At 35.1% G+C, this 26,570-nt stretch overlaps 1 long non-coding RNA gene across 1 annotated transcript; it reads left to right on the top strand.

The window, feature by feature from the left end:
- Positions 1 to 24,691, top strand: LOC127978641 (uncharacterized). Its single transcript, XR_008158575.1, has 3 exons — positions 1 to 164; positions 918 to 1,009; positions 23,768 to 24,691. It is a non-coding gene; the product is annotated as an uncharacterized LOC127978641 (long non-coding RNA).
- The last annotated feature ends 1,879 nt before the right edge of the window (positions 24,692 to 26,570 follow it).

The following is a 26,570-nucleotide window of genomic DNA, read 5'->3' as shown; positions in this document are numbered from 1 at the left end:
CGACGGAAGCGGCTCGCGTCTGTCAGTGATATTTCGCCTTTAAAGGCGCATTAAAACAGCGGCTGAAGTGCAGACAGAACCCGAGAAGAGCAGCAACAGAACTAGCACAACAATCTCATCTTCATTTCTGACAGAGACATAAAGACAGGAACGCGCGCGTCAGGGTGAGTGTGTTTACAATGTAGCGTTTGCGCTGCAGCGCGTCGGCGGCGGCTCTTTTGATCGTTTGATTGATGTTCTGTGCGCGTCATCATTCACATCCAACTCTTCACGCATCTGCAGCTCTGTGTGATAGTAGCAGCTGATTGGCCACGTAATCACTGCGGTATTCTGGTTTATATCTGCGCGCTTCATAAATGTTCACGGATGCATCAACAGCTATAGGTTACATTTGAGGCTTAGTATAAATGCTGCATGTCTCTTATATACGGGTATGAAATGTTATGTTAATGTTACATATGTGTATGACATTATGAGCTGTGTGTTGAGTATGTGATGTCTAAATGTGAACCTGCTGGTGGACAGAGAGCTGATGGATGACTGTTACACAACTGAGAGGTTCCTGGTGTCCCGTTCACTTTCACTGGGCTCTTGTGCACTGAATCTTGCTTTGAGCTTCACTAAGCGCTCTTTTCCATGGTGGAAGGAAATATGATTTATACTCCCATGATGCATGCTTCAAAACAGGCAAAAACAAAATTAAAGTCTAATATAATAACAAGCTATTGCTTTAAAGAGGTTGTTGCCTTTGGAAATGTTTATTTGAATATGCAAACACAATATTAAAGCCAGTGTTCAGTTCAAACTCGGGGGACAAGGCTTTTGTTATTTGGTGAGTTTCATGTCAGCTTGTGTGGCTGGTTTACTGCAGACTGCTGGTTAGTGGGCTTTAACCCATGTCTGGACGCTCTCTGCAGGTTCTCAGCCAGCTGTGCGTCCGGACAGAAGACTCGACGCTGCTCTCATATGCAGTCCGACTGGATCTTTATGAAGCTTTCAAGGCCTTTTGGTGAGTCACACTGGCTTTGTGTTTCTCTTGTTGTCTCTGCTGAACTGTGTTCAGACTGATATCATGTTATCCAAGAACAGTACCTATAAAAGTGTGTTTCTATTTTTGTATCCTTGAAGTGAGTAGTGCTTCTTTATGCCATCTATTTATTCATTTGCTTATTTGTTGTTGTTGTTGTTGTTATTTTCTTGACATTTTAAATAACCATAATAATAACATATATATATATATATCTCAATCATGATTAAAATTTAAAAAATTATATATTTTAAAAATAGTAAAAAATATTAAAAGGCAATATAATTAACAAAAGTACATAAAATGAATACAATTATACTCAAATGACAAATTAATATGTAAAATAAAAAAATAAAATTAGTAATATTTTATATTGTTACTTGTATTAAATAATATATAAAAAAAATAACATTTTCACTTGATACAGCTTGATAATTTTATAATTTTATATTTATAATTCTCTTCTTTTACCAAAGCAGCTGAATTGTGTTGTGGTCTCCATCTGTGTTGTGTAATCTGATCTGCTCCTATCAGTCACATGATCCATGTCAAACTCACAGTGCAGCAGCTTGGAGTTCGTCAAGGGTCAGACTAGTAGTTAAACTGCTAGTTAACCTGTTTATGAAGTATTTGGCTGGCTTACAACATTTGATTTAAAAAGCTGTGTTTATCTGGCATCTGTTTTCATTGGGTGGCAGAGTCAAACTTATTCAAAGTGAGTGTTTAAACTGATTTGTGAGTGCTGTGCTGTGGCTCGGATGGGTTTGTGAATGGCTCTCGTGATCTGTGTTGGATGCGCAGTGTAATTTGACGGGCCGCAGGACTGGATTCTCTCAGTGTGCCTCAGGCTGCATCCGCAGTGAACACTTTACATCACAGTCTGAGCACCGAGCGCACAGATCTGCTGTTTGCATGAATCCTCACCACTGAGATGCTGATTGCTGCCCGGCTGTAGGAAAGTTTGCATTTACTCATCGCAGAAAAGAATTTAAGCAGTGCCAGAGAATAACTATTTTTGGTTTTAGTGCAGTACATCTGTCTTTGTCTGCGGTTATTGCTTTTGCACAAATAGAATGAATGCCATAATGTTTGGAAGCATCCTTTGATTAAAGACAGAATGAAACAAAACCAAAGAACATGCACATAATTTTATACTAGCTGTGTGTGATATTGACCAAAAGAAAATGTATTCTTTTTTTTTTCAATAGTGATAATTAAACAATACTATGCTTGGAGGGTTTAGGCCTGTCGTGGATGAATAAATAAATGATGCTAAAACAGCCAGTAGGTGGCAGCAAGTCTCTGTCTTAATGAGCGATTTATTTAATTATTCACTCAAATGATTTGTTCAAAACAGCAGATTAATTTAGAAACAAAGCACGTGACTTTCTTTATGAATGGATCGTTGAATCACTAACTTACACGATTGATTCAGGAACGAAACTCTGGAGACTCAAGGAAAGTTGGGATCCAGCTTTGCTTGAAAAGCTTTTTGTTGGTGAAACAGACCGTATTGCGTCTAAAATGTAACTCGCTGAATATTAACTTCTTGTTTGTATAAAATCAGTATCACACACGTACACCTCATAATTATTATGCCACAGATGATGTACTTAAAGTTTAAGCATGTAACCGTTAATGACTGGCTTCCCAAAGCGTTGGCCACTGGTCATAAAAACAGGGATTTTAGCCGAATCAGCTTCAGGATGGTTTGCTTCTATTTGTCTACATGAGCTGGGATACAAGCCAGCTTTGTAACATCAAACAAACTTACACATATCTATTATAAGCAGTAAGGCATGGAAGGTTTTATGTTGCTAGTATATTTAGTTTATTACTGTTTTAGTTCATGACTGCCTGCCTGGGTGTTTTAGCGACACAAGAATGCAGTGTTGACCAATCAGCATCCAGAATGTGTTTTAATGCATCATTTTTAATGATCGTTACTTCTGTCTTCATGAAAATTGTATTTCTGGAGGCCTTTTGGTGTTGTAATGAATTCAGTGGAGCAGATTAATGCAGTGTGTTATTCCTTTCACAGCAGCGACTGTTGCATAAGATCTTTATTTAGTAAAAGCCTCTCGACACTGAGGAGTTTCAGTCCGGGACAGATGCTGTAAAGCTCTGCGCTTCGACCTCTGTTTCGAATCACTCCTCAGTGAGCCATATTAATGTCACACAATCGATTTATTTATTTTTGATTAATGATTTATATTTGTTCATGCATAACAGCCACAGTCGCATATGTAGTTAAACAAGATTATGTAGGCCTAATTATATGGTCATTAGCATCTTCTCGGGGGTTTTTAGAATGTTGTTGTTGGTTGCTAGGGTGTTCTGAGGGGTTGTTAGGATGTTGTTTGTTGCTAGGGTGTTCTGAGTGGTTGCTATGGTGATCTGTTTTTTTTTTTAGAATGTTGTTTTGTTGCTAGGGTTTTTTGGGGGGTTACTAGGGTGTTCCGAGGTTTTTTTTTTTTAATGTTGACATTTGTTGCTAGGGTGTTCTGGGTGGTTAATAGGGTGTTCTGAGGGTATTTTAGAATGTTGTTCTTTGTTGCTAGGGTTTTCTGACTTTTTTTTTTAGAATGTTGATTTTTGTTTGCTAGGGTGTTCTGAGGGTATTTTAGAAGGTTGACGTTTGTTGCTAGGGTGTTCTGGGTGGTTACTAGGGTGTTCTGAGGGTATTTTAGAAGGTTGACGTTTGTTGCTAGGGTGTTCTGAGGGTTTTTTAGAAGGTTGACGTTTGTTGCTAGGGTGTTCTGGGTGGTTACTAGGGTGTTCTGAGGGTATTTTAGAAGGTTGACATTTGTTGCTAGGGTGTTCTGAGGGTTTTTTAGAATGTTGTTGTTGTTTGGGTGGTTACTAGGGTGTTCTGAGGGTATTTTAGAATTTTGTTGTTTGTTGCTAGGGTGTTCTGAGGGTTTTTTTTTTTGAATGTTGACATTTGTTGCTAGGGTGTTCTGGGTGGTTACTAGGGTGTTCTTAGGGTATTTTAGAATGTTGTTGTTTGTTGCTAGGGTGTTCTGAGTTTTTTTTAGAATGTTGTTGTTTGGGTGGTTACTAGGGCGTTCTGAGGGTTTTTTAGAATGTTGACATTTGTTGCTAGGGTGTTCCGGGTGATTCATTTGGGTGTTCTGAGGTGTTTTAGAATGTTGTTTGTTGCTATGGTGTTCCGGGTGATTCATTTGGGTGTTCTGAGGGGTTTTAGAATGTTGTTTGTTGCTAGGGTGTTCTGGGTGGTTGCTAGGGTATTCTAGGGTAGAACACTAGAGAAGATAAAACAAGCAGATCAGCAAACACAAAATGAATACCTGTGGCTCCTGATCATGTATTGAGGCCTTTGAAGGGAAACCATCAGTCTGTGAAAGAAACTGAACAATATTTGCGACATTATTACGTGTAATACAGAGCCTCTGGCAAACAGGGAAATACAATTATTTTCTGCAAACCGATTCATTAGGTCTGTTCGTTTCAATGAACTGGTCCTAATCACTAGTTCATTTCTGTAATCGAGCAATGACCTAACGTATATGCAATTAAATGAATAAAGCATCCAATAATGATGTGAAACATGGATGTTTTATGTTTAAAGCACATAAAGTGAGTAAACTAGTCTTCTTCAGCTTTTCACATAAACAATGATTCAGTCAACAGTCAAACGGTTTCCTCAGTTCAGTGACTGTTGGAGGAACCGGAGCACTGAATCAGTTCATTCATCACAGGATCATATGCCACTATTGGCTTATTTCTAGTCTGAGTGACTGTTGGATGTCTGAACGTGAGTTTTGATTGAGTAACTTGTCTTGTAGATCTGTGCTGATGTAAGCCACAAGCCGTTTCACACACTTCAGTCTGATTTGGTGAATCAGTTCAGAAGAGTGAACTGGACATCACTCTGGACCGTTAGCCTGAGGCTCTGCATTACAGGTGATAATGTTATAAATAATGTTCAGTTTCTTACACAGACCACTCATTTCACTTCACAAGACCTCAAATCATCATCAGAAGCCACGGGTATATATTTTGATCTTGCCTTTATCTGCTTTTTTGACTTTCAAAGTGAAGTTAACTTGCATTTTATGAATCATCAAGGACCATGCTTTCTAAAAATCTTCTTCCCTGTTCTACTGAAGACAGAAAAGCCACAAACCTCTGGCATTGCCTTAGGTTGAGTAAGTTAACAGCAAATATTAATTTGTGAGTAATCACTTTAAGAATTTTCCAAGAATGTTACCTTTATTTAATCTGGCACAGTTTTTGGATGTTCGAGGATGTTTCTGATGCTTGCTGACTCATTTAGCCTCAAACAAAGTTCCTCCCAGGACCTGTTTTGGTTGAAGACCACATTGTTTTATTTGCCGTGAGGTCTTCGTCAGAATGCATGGGGCTGCATGTAGACTTGGATAACAGGTTTCTCGAGTGAAGTTGCCGTTTGTTTCCTGAAGGCTGTTGTGAATCTCTGACTCTCAGGTGTCGGTCTCATCGGACTGGTTTCTCTGTTGTGTGGTGTTTCAGCTCTTCTTGTTGTGCTTGTGTGGTCTTCGTGCTGTTCACATCTCCAGGTGAGTTTACCATCATTATTGGGAGAAAGTTGGCTTTTGCTCAAGAATAACATTAACGTGGAGCTGAGATCCAGACAGATCGTTCTGTGTTTGTGTTTGTGTTTGTGTTTGTGTTTGCGCTGGTGTCTGTCCATCTGTCCAGGACTGTCTCATGTGCTCATGTTGTCTACAGCTTGGGTCGCTGCATCTTAGGCTTTTTTTTTTAAGGGTGATGCATATTGTGTCTGGATTATTTTTTATATTTATTTAGTTAAAAATTTAAATTTTTTGTTAAGATTGCTTCTCTAAATGTCCAGGGACAATTCACTGTGAAGAAAAAGAGCTGAATACCCTTACTTTGGTAATTTGGTTGTGTTTTTTCCTAATGAATAAACTAGATTTTGAGTGTGTGTGTGTGTGTGTGTGTGTGTGTGTGTGTGTGTGTGCATGCTAAAGTAAAAATCAGTTTATAAATATTAGATAAAAACTTATTTAAAATGCTTAAAATAGAAATGTTGCTTTGTCAACTAATTGAAATAAAACGATGTTAAAATACTACAATGACTAAAACCTAAACTAAAATATAAATTAAAATAAAATATTTAAAAAAGCATAAACTAATAAAAATGGCAAGCACATAACAAACTTGCATACATTAAATGTAAAACTGAAAGTATAAATAGAATATAAAAATAGGCAAATTGAAAATGCTGTAATAGAATATATTCATTTTTATATAGAATATATAAAATATATAATATAAAAAAATATATTTTAAAAAATATTTATAATGTAGTAATTTTAGTACTTAAACTGAAATAATTTTTTTTAAATTTAGTTTCAGTTTTCATAACACGAGTGATGTGAGTTTGCAGTTAGCAATGTGCTAATGGCACACAACTTGAAGCATAAACAATGCACAGGTTGCTCAAATATGGGGTAAAATAATACATTTTTAAATAAATTTTAACTTCTTATCTGTATCACTATTGTAAAGTCGAAGTACACTTACATTTCACTCATTTCTGCAGTGTTTTTTTTTTTCACTGAACTCAATGCAGTGTCTTGCACTTTCTCTTTCCAGCGATGCTGCAGCATCAAGTCTGAGTTTATAATGGATCATAATGCATCATTAACTGTGTACATCTGACTGGAAATATGACATCAGAAGAGCAGCTTGAGGATGAATTGTTTGTCTGCCATCAGCTAGATCTCATTTAAGTGCGAGTCACATAATCTGCAGAGTTTTCTTTACCAGAACAGATTGCATAAAACGCGAGTTATTTTAACTAGTTATGATTTTTTCGCTCATATTCATTCTTGCATAACACTGAACATGTGTCAGCTCTTCCTGAGGGCCGGCGCTCACATAACCCTAGACAAACAGAGTTAAAAAATTATGTGACCAGTTAATTTTGGGAGCTGAACCTTCCAAACAGGACACTTGCATTAACATAAATTATTCAAATAGGATTCATTAATAATTAATGCAGATGAAAGAATAGTGTGTGTCTGCAGGGCTAGAGATGAATAGCTAAACGAATGACTCCTATAACTGCAGCACAGATAGTGTACATAAAGAAAGCTTTGTGAACTCTGAATATCTAAGAGAGATGAGCCGACTAATAAGCACACCACATGAAGCCTAGAGAGCCTTTTAATGCTTTTTAAAATGCCTTTCTTTTAGACCGAAACTAATGCAGCATCTCAAATATTCTGTACAGAGCATGCAAAATCATAATTTATAACTACATGCATGATGGGGGAAAAAAATGCATATTCATGTAAGCACAAAACACAAGATACTTCTCTTTTCAATATGAATAAGGCTTTATTAGATAAATCTAAGACATATAAACTAATCTAACACAAACGCACGCACTCACACATTCACACAAGTTGCAGGAAAATCGAAAGTGAGGGAAAGATGAGTTTAGGAGAATGGAAATATGGAATCGCAAGTTTACAGCAATACGTTAAATTGCATAGACATGAACAGCCATCAATCACGTAATTAACCCTTGCATGGAGTTCCTCAATGAGGTTAAAATTATATTAGATACACCAGTACAAATGTCTGAGGGTACATTGCCTGTGTGAAGTTGTCGCTGATTGGCTGGAAGTTCAGTAGTGGCTGAAGTGACGTCTTGGGAAGCCCGTGGTTGTTGGACGCTGGCTGAAGATGGAGTCGTGTGCGCTGGTTGAAGTTGAACGGGCACCCGAGGTCAAGCGTTGGAGACTCGACGTTACAAAACTTAACTCCGTAAATGAAACTCTCAAATGGAAAAGAAAAGAAATAAAGTTTGGCGAGACTAAGTTGAGTTTCTTCTCATCGTGGCTAAGTAGCAGCAGACTGAAGCAACCGCGCTCAAAGAACAGTGATGACAAACAGCATGGCTAAAAGCTTATTCATTTATTTTATTTTATTTCATGTGGTGTGCTTATTCTTAAATTTATTAGTGCTAAATTTTATCACTGAATACCAAGCAAAATATAGATGCAAATTGTGTTACACTGGGATATTATCATAAACTGAAAAATTGTTAGTTGAAACCAGGTTTATTACAGTTAACTAAAATCACATTTAAAATGCATTTTATGTAAAAATATATATATATAAAAATGTATTTTATTAAAATAAAACATTAAAAACTTAACATTAATAACATTAAATGTTAATTTTATTTCAGCTGTTTGCAAAATTATTAAAACTAAAAATAGTTTTAATACATTTTGTTTGAAAATGCTAATTTCTGAATATTAAAATTATAATAGTATTTTAGTTAAACTAAAAAGATTATTGCAAGAAAATAAATATTGACTAAAGAGTTTGTGTGTGTGTGTGTGGTAACTAATAAAAATAAATGCACAACAATATTACTGCATCTTAAAGTGGAAATATATATATATATATATATATATATATATATATATATATATATATATATATATATATTAACAAAGGGTATAAAAGTATTGCACTGGAATAATTCTTAAAGTATTATTTGTCAAACTCTATTGAATGATCTGTATGTCGAGTGTGAGCTATTTCCTTTCAGATAATTGACTTCTGAGGCTCTGTTTCAGTCTGAATGTGGATGAGATTGCATGTGTTAGCTACAGAGCTCTTGTTTTTTCTCTTATGTGTTTGTGATGAACTCTTATTCGTTTTTGACTTCAATCTTCAGCTAGAACTATATTTCATTGCTTGGCCTTACCAGACAGTGCAGCGTGTCTATCATAAGAGGTCGACGGTGCCAAAGGCCTCGCTGTCTCAGACCGGAATTTTCCATCCAGGTTCATGTGCTGTGTGGGAGGAGCCCAGTGTGGTATTTTTGCAAGTCTTAGTTTGGGAGTTTGGAGCTGTTGTTGTGTTTAACTCGTGTTGTTTCTACTGCACCGGGAGCCAGGGAGGTTTGGGTCAAGGACAGTGGTGTTGTCTGGGACAAAATATCCTCCTCCTTGTATTTCTGTGTTTTTAATTGCATGCTTCCACACTACTCATGCTGTTTCTTTAGTTTGCATGATGTGTGTTGTGCACAGTATGCATTATAGGCATGCAGTATGCAACTAACTAGATGGCATTTGCTGAAATAAATATGCAGTTTAATTGCATATTGTGTTGGAAAATTCTATCATTAACATACTATTTCAAATACTTGTGAGTAGGGAGAAAATTGTTGTAAAACAGCCCAACCAAGGCAGATTACCCATAATGCATGTGTTTTTTCCAGAGAAGGTCACTGCTGTCGTCGAGAGTTCATGATTTATGAGTCCTTGTGAGTGAGTCGCATTTCTGACCTGCCTCTTTCTCGTTGGTTGCAGTTTGTGGTAGAGCCGCACAATTAATTGAAATAAAACCAACATGTGTGACTCATATTATTGTGTTTTGGGCGACTTGCTTCACAGTATATGGTTTTGCATTCAAACACAGCTGTTTTAAGTTTGGGTTGTTTTATGATGTGCATTTGGGAAACGAATCATATGCCGACCATCTCGACATACTTGGGATGAGAAAGGCAACAACAGAGAATCTTTAAGGGATTCCTGCATTTTCCATCAAAATAAAAGCTGGATGGTTCAGACAACCATAAATATTCTAATTTGTATCAGTTCCTATTATTATTTAGTAAATACACTATATATATATATATATATATATATATATATATATATATATATATATATATATATATATATATATATATATATATATATATATATTACAATAGTAATAGTTATATTTTTTGTAATAATAAATTTGAAAATAAAAATGACAACATTAATTTCTTATGTAGTAGTAGTAGTAGTAGAAGTATTATTCAATTTTTGTATTTTTCACACTAGTAATAGTTCCTTTTTTTATAACTTATTTTATTAAATATGCAGTTGTCATTTTGCAGTGAAATTACAATAGTATTTTTGGTATTTTTATTTAGGAGTAGTAGTAGTAATAGATTTCTAGATTTTTTTTTACACTAGTATTATTATTAAATAATAATTATAATTTTATTTATTAAATATGCATTTTCTATTTTAAAGTGAAATGAATAATAATTCGATATAGCTTTATTTATAATTTATTCTACTACTACTAATAATAATACAATTAAATTATTTTTAGTTTATTTTGTACAATAATAATATTTATTTAGTAATGTCTTATTTAGCTCTTTAGTGATTTTCATATTTTCAGTTATTTTTATTATTATTATTATTAGTAGCAGTAGTATTAGTAGTCATTTATTTATTGTATTTAATTTTTTAAAGCCATGCTGGTATGCACAGTACTAACAAAAGTTCAGCCAAATTGTGCAAAGCTTTAAACAAAGAACAGGAAACCTGAAATTTTAATCTGACAATCCCAATCCGTGCCTAGTGTATGCTTGTTTAGTTTCTGGGTTATATTTTGATTATGAGTGAATTAGTATGTTTTTGTGCATTCATCTTGTAGTCCAGGAATAGCGTCAGGATCCAGGCCTGCTGTCTGTTGCTAAGCGACATGTTTTTTACAGATTCTCTGGAAGCTCGTTTGCCATAATTAATGCAGAGCCACAGAATTAATCAGCACAGTTAATTCCTGTATTATCAGTGCAAGCAAGAGAAGAAGCCAATGTTTCTGCAGTTCCTGATTGACCGCATTTAAAGGGACAGTCCGTCCAAAAATCATTTACTCACCCTCAAGTTCAAACAAGATAAGATATTTTGAAGAATGTGGGTAAACTAACAAACAAACCTTCAGCAAAATACAGCGAACTGTGAAATATTATACCCCAAAATTATTTATACCGTAGACTACCAGTGAAATTGGAAAAAAAATAAAAATACTAGGGACCTGAGCATGTTTTGCTTGAGTGTCTCTTTATTTAATTGCTAATGCAACCTTTTCACACCACAGACTGAACCAAATTAAGCATCGCTTGCTTGGTAACCGTTCAACAAAGTGTGTAAATATTGTCTGAAGTTTTGGTTGATTCGATTTACATATCTTTCTATCAAAGTTATCTGACATTATCAAGATGAATTTGTTCTGACACAGTTTAACTCTGAGTTATTGTCATATTTTATTACCAATTTCTAAACCACAGCAAATAAACTGTGATAATGTGAGAAATGTTGAAGGTGTCTGAATACATTTTGGTTTGACTGTGTATTTTATTTTACAGTGAAGACTATGCAGTGCTATTTTAAATTAGTTTCTGGACACCTACTAACTAACTAAAAAAACATAAACATAGTGTAAATGGCACAAATAAATAAATAGAACGAATATACAGTAAATATTAAACTATTTCAAACAGGGCGCACTGTACAACCTGCACCGGGGCTCCTCTAACCCCAGCTGTATGGGTTAAGGTTGGTACTACAGTACCTGGGTTAAGCTACCAACACGGAGCAATGCACTGTGTGTACTGTAAGAAATAAAACAAGAAGGCATATTGTTTAAAAGATGTCGAGTAAAATAAAAAGCACATCTGTATGCAATACAGTTTCATTATTATCCAGAGCAGCTTACTATAAAAAATGTGTGCAACCAAATCATGTTTTGCGCCAGTAACTGAAAAAGTTAGTGTAGTTCCCTGTGTGTGCTGAAAGTGCTTACCAATTATGTTATATATCTAATGTTTCCACTCAAATAAATAAAGCCAATAAACTCTGTTTTCATACATCAGGATGTGTTTATGAAACATGAGCAGAAATCATTTGTATAACAATTATGGGAATTATTGCATTGAACTGAATGAGACCATTTATGTAAGATTTTTGTTTTATGAATGATTTGCACAAATGCATTGGGCCTCATGCATGAAAATAGTCCATAAAGCTGTTTTGGTGTAAATGTTCTGATTCATTTATGTAAGTTGGTCAAAATTTACACTGCATTTTGAAGACACTATTCAGCATATTGTACAATAATAATAATATGTTAGATAATTATTTCAAAAATGTGTTCTATGAATGTTATATGAAAACACCAGTAGTATTTGTCTGCAAACGAAATGGCTTTTAAAAACAATTTTTGTCCAAATAATATATATATATATTTTTAAGGATAGTTTATAATATAGTTTTTTTTTTTTTCAGTTTTGTTTATCAATGCAATGTGTTGTTTTGCATTCATGCAAAAGATCCGAACCTGAGGAAAGAATGCCAGAGTTCCCACAGCGTTCTTGTACAGGTGACTCACACGGGTAATTATTGGGTAGAGCGAGAGATCTGTTAATTGTGAATGAGAGAATGCAAGCTCTGTTTGTGAATGGCAGGAATGCAGATCTGCAGGTTATGAAGTGTTTGTGAAGCTGATGGAGTGTTTTCAGGAAGGTACTTTTATAGGCACAAATTACTCCTGGATTTCTATACACACTTTCTGATGAACGAAGGACATGTTTTTGGTGCACAGATTCGCGTCACTTCCTCTGTAAGTGCTTCAGTTTGTTTTTGCACTTGTGTTGTTTTATCTGTGAATTGAAGTGTTTTCTGAGCTTGTTTGCTGTTAGTTGAGATTGTAAATTGCTTCTAATTTAAATGGTTGCTTTCATTTTTTTACAGAAGTGTAGGTTTTACTTTCCAATCAATTTCTAGTCTAGCTACTTCAGCTTTCACACTGAAGTGTTTTTTTTTGTATATTTGAATTTACATTTCCTTCAGCCTGAGGCTTTTGCTGGTAAAGGCATTTTACATTTGCCAAAAATAGACATTTTTAAAAGCAAACCGGTCGGGCTGTGCAAAAAATTCCTCAGGTTCCTCACTTAAAATTGCATTCCAGGTGATTAAATGCACTTTTTTTTTGGCAGGGTTCCCTTGGTAAAGTTTACATTTTTAGGAACTAAATATCTACAAAGGCTACACACACAAAATAGCTTTCAAAATCGCAGGCGATTCATTGCAGATTTGGAAAGAAATTGTGTGTAGACTGTCAGTGAACTACAGCTCTGTGTAGTAAATGCTGCTTCATCTGAACCAGTGTTGCCAAGTCTGTGGTTGATTTTCATGTCCACGGGTTAAAGTGACCCCAATCCCAATGACGTCATATTTAGCCCCTAAAATCTATTTATTTTGACATCAAAGGTATATGCCATGCCTCCAAGCTTTCTTACGCATTTTGCTAATAAACGTTCTATGTTTCTTATTTTATTTGGTTATATTTTATACATTTACTTAGCCTATTTCCAGTTTTGTATACATATTTAAACTTTAAGTTGTGTGTGTGTGTGTGTGTGTGTCTATGTCTATATATATATATATATATATATATATATATATAGTTGGATGTTGTTTTTTGCTGTTGCATTTTTTGAGCAATTGACTCCGAACTGCCGCTAATTCAAGTAAAATGCGCACAGCACTTTTAAGCGAAGAAAAAAAGCGAAGAAAAGAGGGAGAATTCAGATGAACTAAAAACGAACAATTGCTTTATGCCGAATTGCTGCTATGTTAAGTGAAAATGTAAAATGTGCAAGGCAATTTTAGAAGCCATTTAAAAGAGGGAACGCCCCGCCCCCATGGTGTTGTCACACGTCAATTTATTTGGGGGGTTAATTTCATCACCATCACCACCCTAGTATGGAGCTGTACAATACTTTAGAGAATAACACCATACGGTCTCTCCACTAACTCCCTCCACAATTTTCTGTCATATTCAGGAGTGATCAAAGAACTACTGGGATGTAAAATGTTTGGAGTGACTCCTGTCAGTGTAGAATAATGACAAATGGCATGAGTTGTGACCGTTCAGACTGAGGTCGCATTGCAAATCATCTGAGCCAAATCAGATTTAGGACCACATATGAAAGTTGGCCAAATCAGAATCGAAAAATCGGATTACGTGTGGTTTGTCCTGTCCACACTGTTGTGTAATTTAAGCTTTGGGGTCACAGTTTCCAGCTGTGTGAACGTAGCCTTAGTGAACTCATGGAAGCTAATTGAGATGGATTAGATGAAGACAGTCTCAAATTTTGTTTCTCATTTGAAACGCTTTGGTTGCTATAATACAGAATATATGTGGAAGTGTACTAGTATCTGTTTTGCAGGTCATTTTTGAATATAAAAATGTCTACACAATGTAAAGTACTTGCTCTGGCCCTTATTTGAGATTATTTTATTCTGTCATCTGTTGCTGATGTACAAGCAGGATTAGATGATTGGTCGGTGTGGAATTTTCCCCGCCCCTCCTTCACTGTGATTGGACGGCTGAATAAAACACTCAAAAGCTGAACATTCTTAATCTCTTGGTGATGAAGAAAAAAAAAACTCCCAGCATTTAGCGTGGAAAAAGACGCTTTGTGCATTGTCCTGCTGCTTGCATTTGAAACATGTGGTACTCCATTAAAAACAATTGGGGAAAAAAAGCTAGCCTATGGAAAAACAAAATGCTTTGATGTATACATAGACAAAGCATGTTCATATTTAATCTCTATGTTTTTGCTGTGTCTATCGCATTGCTAGGTGGTTGCTAAAGTACGAGCTCTCAAGTTTAATCACTTAAACAGCAAACCTTTCAAATCTTGCAGTGAAGTCATTAATGCCTGGAGTTTAAAAGCTGCAGGATGAGCGAATTTAATCATTAGTGTTGTGGGTTAGATCACAGCTTTGGCAAACAGCATTAATCAGCACAAAAAGCCAAAGTAAAGCTCCCTGTCCAAAAGCCCGTTTGTCTTGAGTATCTGAACACGATGTTCTTCATGGTCTCCGGGCGCTGTGGTGTGATTTACATGTACATGTGCTCGTGAGGCCAAATGCTCAAATACTTCAGCCCTCGTAATGACGACAGTGAATCATTCTGCCAGCGGTAACAGTATGCATGTGTTTATTATGTCTGACCAGAGTTATGAAGTGCATGCTTACAGGTGGAAACTTGGCGTCTAGATACAGCCAAAATATTTCACCGCAGGACGTCTGTATTGCGATTTTGTGGGAATTTGGATCGCTAGACAAAGTTGTAATCCGAGTGTCACCTGAATCCAGCCGTTAATCATAGTGACCCGATCTCCGTGTGTGCCTCGTGAGCCTTTTGAGCAGTGAAGTGACCCAAATATCCCCAGTTTCTCTGCCGTGACGTGGATTGGGTTCCCGCAGGATCAGCGGAGGGATGTAGGACGGCCGGGGGAGGGAGTTTCGCCCCAGCATGTACAAATTTAAACCCGATACCTTGACTGCAGTGAGCCTGACCCGTGAAATCTAGCCAGTGTAATTTGGGTCAGCCGTACAATGTTGCTTTTATAAGTGCATCGGTTAAGTGACACTATGCCAGACAGGGATGCATTGATAAAGTATGAATGCAATTAGTTACTTGTATAATGCTGTAATTTTATTTATATACTGAAAGTGATAATACGAAGCAATATTCCTGGAGCTTTAGTGTACACAATATATATAAATAAATAAAGTCAGTGTTGTGATGTGGTGTTCAGTGCATTTATTAAATAAAAAAATCTGCAATTTAATAAAAAAAATTATTTATCCTTTTTATTAAATTGCAGATTTTTTTATTATATATATATATATATATATATATATATATATATATATATATATATATATATATATATATATATATATATATATATATATATATATATAAAACACACTATTTAATAATTTATTACTATTTTATTTACGTTAGACTGTGTTGTTACAATATATTTATGGTTTAAGAATTTGTACTTCATAATAATCATGCATGTATGTATGTTTTTAGTCATATTGAATATGTCAAAAAGAGTGTGGGCTCAAGTAGAAAGTTATTAGTATTAATAATAAGTATTATTATTATTTTGTTTAGTTTTTATTATTGTTTTAAATTCTGTTTACTTTATTGTTAATGTTGTTTCTTGTGAAATCTTTTCAAGTTTATCTAAAATTGTTCACCCCTGAAAAATGGTTTGCCCAAATCTTCAGAATAACAAATATTTTTTTGTGCAACTCCCCCCACCACCCACCCACTCAAATGTATTGGTCATATTGAGATCTATATTTCCAGTATGGTGCAGCCCTGAATGTTTGTGTGTTGTAACTCTGATGTAAAATTGTCTATGTAAACTCAGCTGCCTATCTTGGCCAGGACACTCCTGTAGAAGAGATTTTAATCTCAGTGAGTCCTCTTTCCTGGTTAAATAAATAAATGTTCTCCTGGTGCACTGGAGCTCTGTATCAGCCTCCTTCTCACGCTGTTATTTGATCCCACAGCAGCAGGTTAGAGTTACTCGACCTCTCTCATTCTCTCTCGCCGCCCATGTCCCTGTTTTCCCTCACCTCGCTCACATTCACAAGTGAAAGACATGCTCTGCACAGAACTGCCTTTAAAATCTACTTTTACATTACATAGAGTTTTATGGTAAGGTGTGTAAGTTCTACACGGCTGAAGCATGAAACTGCACACTTTACCTTTAGTTCGTATATAAACCGCCCATATCTTGGAAAACGTATGTATTTTCATTAATTTTTTTTCTGGTGAATTTTTATTTTATTTTCAGATGGTATCTATCTGTCTAAGCAGTGTAAACCAGACTTGTTTTTTTCTTTCTCTGACATTCTTAGCCTAATATTTTAATAGTCCCTGTTTGCCAGAATTTTTTTCCAGAACAAATTTAATAAATAAACAGGTTTGTGATCTTGGGAGATAGGCGCACAACACAGGAGCACGACTTTTTAACTTCTCCATTCTTGAATGGTTTGTGCTCTGAGGAGAACTGGACACGACGGTGAACGGACAAAGCCTAAGGGAGAACTGAGAGTATTTGAAGAAGAGCAAACAGAAGAACTAATGAGTTAATTAATCAGACACAGGGGAACGAAATGACAATAGGAGTTAAATTAAAACTAAGTCCACAGGGAAACACAAAGAAAACAGGACAAAAACTAAACCCTAATGATTATGGTATGGAAATGAATATAAAAGAAAAATAATCTAAATATAGCTTATGATATTTTGCTAATATAAATGTATTTCTTGCAATAATGTTGTTGACTGTTTTTTTTTAATGATTTGTTCCTTAAATATAAATTAAATATAAATTTATGAATTAATAAATATTCATTACGGTCGTAATAAATACATTAAATAATAAAATAAAAACGGTAATAATAAAATTGTTTTCTTATAATATTTTGCTTATGTGATTTGCTACTGTTGTTGTTGTTGTTCTTATGTTTTTTTTAACAATTTGTAACTTAAATGGCATGAACAAATAAATACATAAAATAATAATAAATATAAAATATAATTTCAATAATATACTTTTTATTGTTACTATTACTGTTGTTATTTTATGTTCTTATTTTTTTATTTTTAACATTTGTCACTTAAGTATGAAATGAAAATAAATAGAAAAGCTAAATTTAAATGATATTTTTGCTAATATTTCTTGCCACAAGTCAAATGTTGGCTAGCTGAGAATACAGAAGACTACGACCCTTTAACATTTCAGAGCTCAGATCAAACTGTGCTCATTGGAGGCCAGTCGAGCTTCAGACCAGATCTTTCTCTTTCTCTCTCTTTTCTTCTGTCTTGCACACCGCTGCGAGGTCAATCGCGCTGAAGTGCTGTGGTGTGTCTGACTAATGCGCTGCTAATGAGTCTGAGCGATCGATGGTTAATGGCTGACTGGACTGTGTGCTTCTCTTGTTTGAGCGTCCTGTGATCCCAGGCCTCATGCGTTATAATAAACAGGTTACATTTAGAGCTAAACCTAGTCTGGAACTAAAATAGTTTGTAACCTTGAACTTTAAGAGGCATCTGGACACCTCTCTCCCTCATTTAAATGTGCAACGAGGACGTCTCTCACATGTAAGAGCTGCTCATATTACTTTTCACAACATTCAGTTGGTATAAAGTGAACTTATATTAATCCTAGTGAGCTGCACAATAACATTTATGACCTTGTTTTGGTCACGAGTTGAATATGCATTGCTTAAATCTGGAATGCATTGGTGAAAATGATGACAGAAATGATTGATTGTAAATGTACAGTACTTGCACTAAATCAGTTCAGCACTAAAAAGCAGTATTGTGCTAATAGCTTTGCTAAATTGGAATCAATTGTGAGATGAATCTTAGTTGCATTTTACTTAAAAGTGATGCCATTATGTGAGTTACTGCTTCTGTATAGTGATCCAGATGAGTCACTAAGATTCAGGAGGCTGCTTTTATAATAGAAGAAGTTGCCTGTGGGAGCTTGTGTGTTATAAATGCAGAACTGAAAAAAAACTTAGAAATTACTTTTTATTTTTTATGGCAGAAACAAAAAACAGAATTGCAAGATGTGAAATTTCTGAGAAAAATACTCAAGAGTTGTGAAAAAGAAAGTCAGGATGTCTCGCAGTAGTTTATCTTGCAACTCTTGAGTTTTCAAGGAAAAAGTCTAAATTCTGAAAGTCTTAATTGTTAGATATAAATGCACAATTGCAAGAAAAGATATCCTAATAGTGAGAGAAAAGTTGCATTTACGTTTTATTTATTGTAAGTGTATTTAAAATAAGTGTTAATAGCAGTATTTGTGAGTGTAAATTATTATTTTAAGCCGAATTATTAAATGGATGCCACCTTATTGCGGCAATAAAGCCCTCCCTACATCTGCCCTAACCTTACAAGATACTTGATTTTTGACTTTTTGATTATTTATTTCATTTTTATTGAAAATAAATGCCTTTCTTTACCCCCTGAAGCTGACGTCTAATAGCTGTTTTTACAGTGTTGACTAGCCCCAGAACACATTTGTGGGTGGAGCTAGTGTAAATAGCCTCTGCTAACAAGACGGGCTGTTTGCACTCATTGTAAATAGACACTATGGTATTTCTGTATTTTTGTTCAGCGGTGGAAACAGGCTTTGATTGCTGTGTCTGGATCTCTGAGCTGATCTCTAGCACTGTCCTTAATTCAGTCTTCTGCTGCGTTCGATCAAACACACTTTGAGCATCAGCAGACATGATGGAGAGAGATGATTCATCACTGAGAGTGTGTGTGTGTGTGTGTGTCACATGAATGTTTCTGTTTCCTCTCTGATCTCTGGGGATCTTTAATGACTGATGCTTCACATTATGCATGTGTAAGATGTTTAACCCTTTAACTGCCCCACCAAGAAAAAAGCATTTGAAAAATTTTTTGTTTGCATTTCTTATCTCCTTATGTCATTAGTTACCACACTCAATGTATTTTTTTTCAACACGTCCCATAATTTTTAAAATATCGGCCTCTACCAAATGGTTGATATGTCACTTTATGGCAAAAGTACCTGAATTCATACACATACTATGGAAATCAGAAAATATGAACTATAATGAATGATCAGAAAGTTATATTTCTCAGCAAATAGTACATTCTGACAGCAGAAAGGATTATCTGAAAACATTAGCTTAGCTTTTCTACGTTTACCATAAAGGGACAAATCAACCATTTGGTTGAGCAGGCAGTTAAAGGGTTAAGAAGCAAATCAATGCACTGACATCAGATCAAAAAAGAACTGTGTGTTGCTTCGCTTCACTTTTGACCTTGACTTGCTTTCTTAAACCTAAGTTTACTGCTGTCAAATAAGTGTGTAGCTTAATACTTGATGACGTCACATCACACTGATTCCTTCGACAAAGACCAGGAGGATTTTTACATTGTCTTTGGATTATTACAGAAAATAAGCTCTGCAATGATTATTACACATTTTGTTCAGTCTTCAGAAATGTAGCATATGGATCAAAGGTCATATATCTCAAAGGTGAACTTTAAAAAAAATATGATAACGATAAAACCTTTTTGAAAAAGTGTATATATATATATATATATATATATATATATATATATATATATATATATATATATATATATATATATATATATATATATATATATATATATATATATATTTTTTTTTTAATATTAAATATTTGCATAAATCATCTAACACACACACACAATAGAAATTAAAACAAAATGCTTTTTAAAATTATTTTCATGACTAATTATTTATTTTAATTAAATATTATTATTTTTTTATACTTTTAATTATATATATATATATATATATATATATATATATATATATATATATATATATATATATATATTATATGGTAATATGTCTCAAAGATTAACTTTTTAGAAATTAAAATAATATATATAAATGATATAAAAATAGATAAATAAAATAGATTTTTCCAGAATGCTATTGTGAACCTGGCATTGCTGTAATATCAGATCTACCTGTACCTGATTCAGTGAGTGTGTGTGTGTGTGTGTGTGTGTGTACGTTTATGTGAAAGTGAGCTGCTTCGGCTCCACGTGAAGCTCTTATGTAAGAGTCTCAGCACAGGTGAGGAGGTATAAATAACTCCTCTCATCTCTTTCTTCCCCGTGATCCCGTCACATTCAAACGTCTCTCTGGATCTGTAGAGTCAGTTTTCTGCAGGATCCCAGCAGGTGTTGTGCTCTCTATCCTCTGCTTCTCACATGACAGACCTCTTTGGTGCAGATGGCAGATCTCCCGAGGAGAGCAGCTCGACACCCATTCACACACATGCAGAGGTGTATTGTTGTGCCACTCGTGTTTTTGATCGTGGCTGTTTACTGGCGTCTTGCTGATGGCATGAAGCTCTCGTGCTAATTTGAAGTGATGCTCTAATGAGCATAAAAATACTTGACACACTGACAGATTGGGTAGAATAATTTCTTCTAAATTTGATTGAAGATTTTTAGCCGTATGTCATTACTATTGTAGAATAATTAACAAATTATTAATAAAAGGCACAGACATTCCTTTGAAATTAGATTTGCATGTTTTTTATTTTAAATCTATATATATATATATATTTTTTTTTTTATATTTTATCTATGGAATTAATGTCAGAATGTTGTTGTATAATGTTCACATTTATAATATTTACACAAATATCCCTTATAAAACTTTTTTTTATCATATATATTAAATATACTATTTTCAATATTTGATATATATTCAATTAATGTCATAATAATTAAAATAATGTAAAAAAAAATTTATGTTTATAAACTTGCTTTTAAAGTAGATTAAACATTTAAAAATTTATGGAATAAAAATATTGGTGTGGTCAAATGTGGTAAAAGCAAAATGTACTTGAGAGATGCAATATTACAAGTTTTTACAATGTATTCTAAGATTTTTTTTTTCCCATAAAGGATAAATGTTGTTAAATTATAAAAATTATTATTATATAAAAATAAAAATTATTATTCTTTATTTTATTTTACTCTATTGTTTTATTAATTTTTAGATTTTTAAAAGAGGTAGAATGTTTTGTAGGATGGATATATATATATATATTAAATTAATATCAAAATTTTGTAATAATTAACTAAATTTAAAGGATAAATGTTGTTAAATTATAAAAATTATTATTATATAAAAATAAAAATTACTATTCTTTATTTTATTTTATTCTATTCTGTTTTATTAATTTTTAGATTTTTAAAAGAGGTAGAATGTTTGTAGGATGGATATATATATATATATTAAATTAATATCAAAATTTTGTAATAATTAACTAAATATTTGTTGTCTTTCATCTTGCATAATTTTCCAGTATGTAATGTCTGCAATGCATTCTGCAGTTTTAATTTTTTCCATGAAGAATATATGCAGTGCTGCCTTTGAATTTGGTTACCTAAATTTACTCCGATACTGTAAGATAAATATCTCTGTCTTTACTCCTGTAGTTATGCCTGCTCGCTCTTGATGCCTTTAATTGCCGTCTACGTCAGCAGCTCAGTAGATTTCGGAGCGAGTCTGTGTGTCCCGTCGACTCACAAGCTGAGGATCCAGTCAGGATTAGATAACCAATCAGCTGTCAGATCAGACCGTCGCCCCTGTGACCCAGGGCTCACTCATGGGAATCTAGTCAGCTGCTCACACCTCACTGCTGTGCTGAATAGAGCTGTAATCTGATCGCATTTGTGTCCTCTCAGTGTCTCACATGATAAACAAGCCTCCAGTAGCTCGAGACGGCCTGCTGGAACAACAACCAATCCCTGTACTGATAATGCTGCTTATCAATGCACAGCCTGATTGTTTGTGGTCCAGTTTTACTTGTGTTTAGGAAATGCTAATTTTCCGTCCTCCTTTGCTGCTATTTACAGATTCTAAAAATGATGCAATGTATAATCAGGAGACTCGGATGCACGAAGACAATGTCAGCTCTGTTACTGAACCATGAGCAAAGTCCATTGTTTTGGGTATTAATGAGCCCTCAGGACCGCACGCGGATTCATTTCACATCTGCGTCATGATAAGAGGTTTATGAAGTGCCACCGCAGAGCTGATTGTTTGTGCACGCTTAAGTGCTTCAAGGTTTTAATATGAATTTACATCCCGTTCTGAAACGTGCCATATTTACAATGGCTAATCTCTGAAAGCTCCCCGTATAATCCCGCCAAATATGTTAATTCTGCTGTTTGTCGAGAACCTCAGATTATCTATTTAAATTAAAAATAAGGAATGTTTTAGAGAAGTGCTTCGAGACAACATGATACTGCAATAGCAATGCATTTAATGGCAGTAATTTCACATTTTGGAGTGAAGCAACAATACTGAGTGGGAAATAATATGGGGTGAGCATTTACATTAAAACTTTCATGCATTATCATTTGTGCAAATGGCAGACACTTTCAACCAAAGTGAATTGACTTAATGCAGTCCCTGGGAATCAAACCCATAACACTGGCATTTTTAGCATCTGCATGGGGTCATGAAAGTACATGTTAATGCATAAAAATTAATGCATTCATGTAAATGCATAAAAGTACATGTACATTTATGCATTTTATATCAATGCATATACTTTTAAAACTATATGTACTGTTTTGCATCAACATGTTCTTTTATGCATGTAATTTTATGAAATTACATGTAAAAGCAAGGAAGTGCATAAATTAATGTTAATGCATAAATGTTAAGTCTCAAGTCTACTTTATTTATTGAGCCTTTTCCACTACAAAGTAGACCAAAGGACTGTACAACATAACAGGATGAAGGAAACCAGTATGTTTTCAAGTGAGATTTAAAAACATCAACTGAGGGTGCAGACCTGATGTCAGGTGATATCCACATTCTTAGGCCAGCAACTAAAAAATGCACGCTGCCCCTTTGTTTCAGGCGAGTTTTTGGAACTGAGAACATTTTGGACCAATTGCAATTTTGAAATAAGAGATTGGCTCACTCCCAAATAAAGTGCATTACAGTAGTCCAAACGGGAGGAGATAAATGCATGAATCACAAGATCACAAGATCTCAAGATCAGCATCAGACAAAAAGGATTTCATTTTTGCAATACTCCTCGACTGAAAGAAGCATCTTTTTACTTCTTAATCTGATGATCAAACATTAGAGCTGAATCAAAAATTACACCCAGATTTCTCATTTGAGAAGATTTCTTATTTTCATAGTTTTATGTTAATGCATAAAAATACACACATTAATGCAAATGCATCAAAAACACATTTATGCAATTCCATAAAAGTACATGCATAAAAATTACATGCTTTATGGTATAATGCATAAAAGTCCATGCATTATTGTAAATGCATAAATGTACATGATAATGCATAAAAGTAAATACATTAACAGAACTGCATAAAAGTACAAACATATTGTGTGAGAATCTTTTCTGTGAAGTTTTTTTTTTTGTGTGAGTAACTCTCTCTCTCTCTCTCTCTCTCTCTTTCTCTCTCGCTCTCTTTCAGATTGATCGGTTGCTCCATGGGGATTCTCCGGTGCTTTCCGTCTGGTTTCTCCTGCTCTTCACCCCTCGGTCTGCCCTCCACCCTCTACAACACCTCCTCCATACAAATCATGAAACTGGTATTAACTGAATGGCAATTGATATGGATTTTTACTGTTTCCAGTAGACAGTAAACAAACTTGCACCACACTCACACACACCATTACATGCACGTCCACCCACACACACACACACCATTACATGCACGTCCACCCACACACACACACACACATACACACACACACACACACATACACACACACACTCACACACATCACGTCAGTGGGAGTGACCTCATGGTAGAGTCATATCCTCCCCAACTGTCCGAACCAAATCCCCCAACACGGTCCGTCCCAGAGCTCCTGCAAGCGGCCTTCATCAAACGGCACATTTCGGGATGTTTTACGCTCCTTGAGTCCGATCCACGACAGATTTCCTTTACAGAAGGACGTCCACGAGAAGCGGTGCGTTGCTGTTGGCTTTATTTTTCCTAGATATTTATTTAGTGAGTTATTTGCGTGGAGCCACACGTGACCTCTGCTCCGAGTGCATGCGGACGACGATGGCCCCACAGAACACCGAGGCCGACGCTGTGCAGATGCAGGCCGCCGTGGTGACACCTGTGGAGAAACGGGCTGGAGGAGGCGGGGCTAATGGAGTGGGCGGGGCTGGAGGGCGGGATTTGGAGAGTCGGGAGGAGTCGGTCAGCGAGGGATCTATCGACCGCATCCCTCTGCGTCAGTGGGTCATGCACGGCGCTGTCATGTTCGGACGAGAGTTCTGCTACGCCATGGAGACGGCGCTGGTCACACCTGTACTGCTGCAGATAGGTGAGACAACTGACCACTAACTATTACATTATAATAAACCAGAATCTAAAATATGACACAGCCCAGCAGTGACAAGTGCTGATAATAGGAGGATTAAATGCCCATTTATACTTATTAAACATATCAGTTATCAATAATTAAATGTGTATATAATTTATTTTCCATTGTTTAAGTACATTTGCAATTAGCTATTTACATCTATAGTAACATATATGCATTTAATATATTATTATATTAGAATTTAATGACTGCAATCTTTTTAATACTATATATTTGCCCAAAACCCACTGGAAAATTGACAGCTTTGATTAAGGTGTCAGTACATTTTGAAACCGAATCTAATGTTTATATGATGACTAGTTCTGCTATATCTGCTATAAAGATGGAGACACTTGAATGAGCGGTGGACCCACAGACGAACACATCTAGTTGATTAGGTTAACTGTACTAGACATCCCATAATGATCTGAATAATCGACACAGACATGTAAATCCAATATTAGTGATTGTGCTCTGATTTCTGGCCAGTTTGAATTGTCTTCACTCTCAGTGTTTTTAACAAACAGCCTCTCCAGCTGTCAAAGAAACATCTCTTCATCTCTGAACTCTCTCTCTCTGTCTCTGTCTCTGTGTGTGTGTGTGTGTGTGTGTGTGTGTGTGTGTGACGTATCGTGAGGAAGAGATTAAAGGAGCTGTGGGAAATAGGTTGCATGACTCGTCTGCCAGTTATAGATTATGTAAACGACACCCCAGGCCTTTATATTACTGAAAATATGTCACTTTGTCATGCAAGCAGCTGTGAGCCTGGAGAAGCAGGTTTTGTTCCTCATAGTCATCATGTTTTATTGAAGAAGCCATTTTTGTCAAAACAGGAAGTCCATCTGCCACATTTGCTCATGTGACAACAGTGATTGTTGTGATATGGATTACTTGTATCTATTTCTATACTTTTCAATCTGTTAATGAATAACTTTCTTTGTGTCTTTTCTTCACACTAATAGTAAAAAGTTTGTTATGATTTTTAATAGTTTTAAAATGAAGTCTTTTTCCTCACCAAGGCTGCACATAATGATCGAAAATACAATAAAATCTGACAAAAAAAAAATTTTTACAACTTAAAATAACAGTTTTCTGTTAGGATATCTGTTAAAATGTAATTTATTTCTGTGATGTGCAGCTGTATTTTCAGCATCATTCCTCCAGTCTTCAGTGTCACATGATCTTCAGAAATCATTCTAATACACTGATTTGCTGCAACATTTCTTATTATTATCAAAATTTAAAATACATTGGACATGGCAAATGCATAAATGCAAACGTACGTATAGAAGACTCTCACTACTCTTCTTTTTCTTCTCTCACTCGTTTACGCTGCAGCACTTGTTTGTAGTTAGCTACACTTCTCAACAGACCTAGCTAGTGTAACAGGAGACTAACTGAAGACATTGTTTTTGAGCAATATTTTTCTCCCCTGAGGGATGATCCATTATTTATTGTGCTGTAACTGTGTCATTTCAATGAACTGCTTCATCAAAAGTAGATGTGCTGTCATTCAGTCATTGCTCAGAAGTGTGCACAATAACACGTGCATGTCATTTTACTTTGCTTTTTGTTGTTGTTTTTTAGTACATTTTGTAACAAGCAATAAGGCCCCATTAGATAACATTAGTTAATGCATTGTTAAAGTAATTCATGTTAGCTCAGGTCTACTAAATAATATTAACAGATACAACATTTGATGTAGAGGAGTTTTTTTCCTCACCAGATTTGAAGAAGCAGCTCTGCAGTGAATGGGTGCCGTCAGAATGAGAGTCCAAACAGTTGATAAAAACATCACAATAATCCACAGCGCTCCAGTCCATCAGTTAAATGTCTTGTGAAGTAAAAATCTATGTGTTTCTAATTAATCATTTAAGATATTTTAATTTCAAACGA

Source organism: Carassius gibelio, chromosome B19 (genome assembly GCF_023724105.1).
Source record: "Carassius gibelio isolate Cgi1373 ecotype wild population from Czech Republic chromosome B19, carGib1.2-hapl.c, whole genome shotgun sequence".
Classification (NCBI taxonomy): domain Eukaryota; kingdom Metazoa; phylum Chordata; class Actinopteri; order Cypriniformes; family Cyprinidae; genus Carassius; species Carassius gibelio.
Note: the sequence above shows the minus strand (reverse complement) of the source record. Positions and strands in the feature narration are given on the sequence as shown.